Source organism: Cebus imitator, unplaced genomic scaffold, assembly GCF_001604975.1.
Source record: "Cebus imitator isolate Cc_AM_T3 unplaced genomic scaffold, Cebus_imitator-1.0 Scaffold114, whole genome shotgun sequence".
NCBI lineage: Eukaryota > Metazoa > Chordata > Mammalia > Primates > Cebidae > Cebus > Cebus imitator.
In genome coordinates this window covers 5811868-5817133 of record NW_016107429.1, presented here as the reverse complement: position 1 = coordinate 5817133, position 5266 = coordinate 5811868, and the positions used below count along the sequence as shown (strand labels likewise).

Below are 5266 nucleotides of genomic sequence, written 5' to 3'. Positions count from 1 at the left end.
AAGGTGGTCCTGCTCTGATCCGAACCAGTTTGGTCAGGAAGAGGGCGGGACTCAGGATGCTCATAGGCTGGGGGCGGAATTTCGTGTCCCAGACTCGGGATAGGAAAGAGAGGAAGCTAGATTTCCAAATTCTAGAGTAAGACTCAAGTTCTTTGGGGGTAGGGGGCTTGGATTCACAAGATATGGAATTCTGAAGTGCAGAAACATACTCCTAGAGACTGAGTAGGGTCCTAGGCTCCCAGGCTGGAGGAGGAACCAGTGCTCCTTAGGTTAAGGATGAAACCTCAGCTACTACAAGCTCGGAGCAGCCAGCCCTGAGTAACGTTGGTCTGGCTCTAGGTGAGCAGCTCCATTCTGAGGAGGAGCTTGGGTTTCCTTGGGTTGAGCCTTTAAAGATAATTAGGACCCAGGGTGAGATTTCCATTGGCTGGCTGGGATTCTGGGAAGAGACCTATATTCTAAAGACTGGGGCAGGACCCTGGGTTCTGAGCTGGAGAAAATCGTGTGTTTGATGCAGACTGTACTCGGGTTCGGGTAGGGGTGAGGCCTGTCCCCCTTGGGCTAGGGTACAGCATGGGCTCAGAGTGGGGGGACTAAGAGCGGGGCCTGGGTCCCCACAGGTGGTCCGAAGTCCCCAGTAGTTCAGAGGCCTTTGCACTGCCGCTTGAGGAGAGAGTGTATTCACTAGGGGTGGACATCTTCTGCTTCTTCATCTGCACTTGCGGCTGCGCCGTGAGTTGCAGCTTGATGGCGCTTGAGTTGACCTTGGTGGCCACCAGCAGCTCCTTCATGCCCTTCATCTTCTCGCTCTGGAAAGTGAGCACTGGACCCTCCGGCGGTGGTGGTGCCGCGGGTGCTGGTGCCTGAGCCGTGCTGCCACCTTCAGGGCCTCGGGCTGTTCTGGGGACTGTCCCGGGGGTTTCCAAGGGCGGGGGAGGGAGGGAGGTCCTGACACCACACCCTGGCTGGCGCCGGGCCCTTGTCCAGTGCTGGCTTCTTGAGGGGCGGGGGCTCCTCTGGCTTGGACTCCCGCCGTGGGCCCTGCCACCGGCTTCCTGGGCTTCCTCAACCCACAGCTGCTCTGCCTCAGCCGCCTCCGCCTCCCGGCTCACTATGCACACCTTCTGCCGTACCTGTCCCTTGAAACGGCCTAGAGACTGCACTGGGAAGGTGGCCCAGCCCACATGCAGCACAGGCGTGGGATTGCCCTCCTCCCATTTGCAGATCCTGTCATAGAATCGCAGCAGGTGGGCAAAGCACTCAGGGTCCTGGAGGGCAGAATCTTGGATCTGGGTACCCTGGCTCTGCTCCCCCGGCTGCTCCACGCCGGCCTCTAGCAAGCTGGCTGCCTCCTTCAGCAGGTTGGGGATGACATCATTGGCTACTTCAAAGAACTCCTTGTGGATCTCCTCGTCTTCCCAGCAGTAGTAGTAGTCCTGCATGACAGCGGCCGTGTCAGCTCAGGCCTGCAGGGCTTCGCACACATTTTGGTTCAGACAGTGGTAGCCAGCCAAGTACATGCAGGGGTAGATGTGTTCATCCGGATAGTAGGTTTTGGCTGAAGCAATGCCCTTATGGTAGAGGGTGAGTGGGTCTGGCCGGCCAAGAGTAGGCTCCAGACCCTCTAGATTTTCCAGGTTCCCTAAGGCCATGGGGTACCTTTCCAGATGTCCCAGGTCATAGAGCAGCCAGAGCAGCTTCTGCTACACCTGCAGCAGCTCCAATGAGTCAATATGCAGGTCAATGGAAGAGCTGATGGCACACATCATGAATGCCACCTCCATCTTGTGCTCACAGTGCATGTATGATCCTTTCAGGTACAGCCAGCTCCGCTCAGCCACACCAGCGTTGACTGTCTGGCCCCTGCGGTTCTTATCGCCCTTGCCATGCCGGGTGACCTCAGCTGTCTGGTCCCCGTTGGGCCCAAACACTGCCCAGGCATGACTGTCAGACAGGGAGAGGAGGACATCCCGGAGACCCAAGGCCTGGCAGACCCCAACCATGGCAAAGGCCACACTGGAGCTGTCAAATTTAGTGCTTGTGATAAAGCTGAAAAGGGACTGGATGTGGGCCCAATCCTTGAAGTAGGAACTGCTGAGGCTGTTCCATATAACATTGGAGACCTTCACCAGCTCACGGCTGGAGACACCTCCTGCTGGAGGGTAGAGGGATAAGTCGACGGCACCTCAGATCTGGGCGGTGAAACGGGCATAGAGGGCAGCGATGATGGACAGGTCGGCCACGGGAAAGTAAGTGAGACCTCCAGAAGGGTAAGGGGTAGGGCTGGGCTGGAAGGTAAGCTCGGGCACATTGGTGGGGATGATGCAGTTGACAGCCAGAAAATGCTCCACGAAGCCCAGCACCAAGGAGAGGAGCGCCAAGTCGGGCTCCTCTCGGCCCCACTCGGCAGCAAACATGGGCATCACGTAGTCAATGGAGCGCAGGGGGAACAACGCCTTCTGGGCAGCCTTCAGCCCCATGGCGGCGGGGGTGGGCGGCAGCCAGCTTCCCGTCTTTTGTCTGTGTGACCCCTCAGCCAAGGCCGCAGACCCTTTTTGTCCCCCACAATTCCGGGACTCCCGGTCCCAATGAAATGCGTCCCAAGGACCCCGCTGATTATCCCCAATGGCCACCCCACTCCCTCTCTACGACTGTGCCCCCGGAGCCCTAGGTTCCGTCCAGAAAGCGCGCCCAGGCCAAGCCCCCAAACCCCAAGGAGAGTCCTGGCCTCGGTCTCCAGTGCCCACCTCCGCTTACATCCCACACAAGGCCCCTCAAGCTCCTGTGGACAACTACGTGGTGCCTGTACTGCACCCTTGACCAATACAATGGACATTTTTAGCACTTAAAATTAATTTTAAAAAAAGAAAAAAAGAAAAGTACCTCCCGTCCCGTCCCGGCCACGCACACCTGCTCTGGCCACGATGAGCTTCTTCCGCGCGGATGCGCTGCTGGGCGTCCCTTTCGCGCTGCTGCACAGCGGCGGCGGCCTCCACTACGCGCTGGGCCAGGGCGGCGCAGGCAGGACGTGCTCGGCCTCCGGCTCCTGCAGCGGCTTCCACTCCTGGAGGTCTGTGAGCTCCGTGTCCGCCTCGTCCAGCCTCTTCCACGGAGCAGGCGCCCCCTCGAGCACCGAAACGCTGGACACGCTGAGCAACTAGCCGGAGGGCTACGTGGTGGCAGCGGCCGCGGCGCGCAGTGAGAAGGAGCAGCTGTAGGCGCTGAACGACCTTTTTTGCGGGCTACATTGACAAGGTGAGGCAGCTGGAGGCGCACAACCGCAGCGTGGAGGGCGAGGCGGCGGCGCTGCGGCAGCAGCACGCAGGCCGCGCCACAATGGGCGAGCTGTACGACCGCGAGGTCCGCGAGATGCGCGGCGCCGTGTTGTGCCTGGGCTCGGCGCGCGGTCTGCTGCGACTGGAGCAGGAGCATCTGCTCGAGGACATCTCACACGTGCGCCAGCGCCTCAGCGACGAGGCCCGGCAGCGTGAGGAGGCCAAGGCGGTGGCTCGCGCGCTTCGTTTAGGAATCCCAGGCGGCGCGCGCGAAATGTAGGAGAAGGCGCAGGCGCTGTGGGAGCAGTGCGGCTACCTGCGGCGCCACCACCAGGAGGAGGTGGGCGAGCTGCTCCGCCAGACCCAGAGCTGTGCCTCCGGGCAGTCGCAGGTACAGGCAGAGATACTGGACGCCCTCAAGTGCTACTTGACGTCGGCGCTGCGCAAAATCAGTAGAGGCCAAGTCTCCAGAGAAGGCCAAGTCCCCAGCAAAGGAAGAGGCAAAGTCACCGGCTGAGGCCAAGTACCCAGTGAAGGAAGAAGCAAAATCTCCAGCTGAGGTCAAGTCCCTGGAAAAGGCTAAGTCCCCAGTGAAGGAGGAAGCAAAATCTCCAGCTGAAATCAAGTCTCCTGAGAAGGCCAAGTCCCCAGTGAAGGAAGAAGCAAAGTCCCCTGAGAAGGCCAAGACTCTTGATGTGAAGTCTCCAGAAGCCAAGACTCCAGCAAAGGAGGAAGCAAAGTCTCCTGCAGACAAATCCTCCGAAAAAGCCAAAAGTCCTGTCAAGGAGGAGGTCCAGTCCCCAGAGAAAGCGAAGTCTCCACTGAACGAGGATGCCAACGCCCCTGAGAAGGAGATCCCAAAGAAGGTAGAGGTGAAGTCTCCAGTTAAGGAGGAGAAGGCCCAGGAGGTGAAAGTCAAAGAGCCGCCAAGTAGGCAGAAGAAGAGAAAGCTCCCACCATGCCAAACCAGAGAAGAAGGACAACAAGAAAGAGGAGGCACCCAAGAAGGAGGCTCCAAAGCCTGAGGTGGAGAAGAAGGAACCTGCCGTCGAAAAGCCCAAAGAATCCAAAGTCGAAGCCAAAAAGGAAGAGGCTGAAGACAAGAAAAATGCAGCCACCCCAGAGAAGGAGGCTCCTGCCAAGATGGAGATGAAGGAAGATGCTAAACCCAAAGAGAAGACAGAGGTGGCCAAGAAGGAACCAGATGATGCCAAGGCCAAGGAACCCAGCAAACCAGCAGAGAAGGAGGCAGCGGTGACCGCTGCAGCGGCAGCACCGGAGAAAAAAGAGACCAAACAGTTGAGAAGGCCACCGAGGCCAAGAAGCCTGAAGAGAAACCCAAGACAGAGGCTAAAGCCAAGGAGAATGACAAGACGCTCTCAAAGGAGCCCAGCAAACCTTAGGCGGAAAAGGCTGAAAAATCCTCGAGCACAGACCAAAAAGACAGCAGGCCTCCAGAGAAGGCCACAGAAGACAAACCACCAAGGGGAAGTAAGGCAGGGAGAAAGAAACGTCCGGAGCAGCCAAAGAGATTCAGAAGGGTCCCGGAGCTCAAGGATCAGGGTAACGTAATTTTCACTTTTTCTCTCTTTATGTAAGAAGAAACTGCTTAGGTGGCGGGGGCTCCTTCTTCAAACAGGAATTTCTGTTACTTGTATGTTAGCAAGAGAGGGCAACCCCAGCCCCCTGCCCCCACACCCTCCCCAGGTGATAGACAATTATATTATGGTAGCTTATGTAGCTGAATGTGATATATGCCGAATGCCACACGTAAACACTTGATTATAAAAACTGCCCCGCTTTTCCAAATAAGTGCATTTATTTCCACTATGTGCAACTGACAGATGACTGCAATAATGAATGAGCAGTTAGAACACATTATGCTTGAGATGTCTTAACCTATTCCCAAATGCCTTCTGTTTTCCAAAGGAGTGGTCAAGCCCTTGCCCAGAGCTCTTTATTCTGGAAGAACAACGCAGGTGGGGCCGGGC

The 5266-nt window shown here is 57.4% G+C and overlaps 2 pseudogenes; one reads left to right on the top strand and one right to left on the bottom strand.

Moving 5' to 3' along the window:
• Positions 1 to 642: 642 nt before the first annotated feature.
• LOC108311392 lies at positions 643 to 2480 on the bottom strand (annotated as a pseudogene).
• Positions 2481 to 2924: 444 nt separating this feature from the next.
• LOC108311374 lies at positions 2925 to 4888 on the top strand (annotated as a pseudogene).
• The last annotated feature ends 378 nt before the right edge of the window (positions 4889 to 5266 follow it).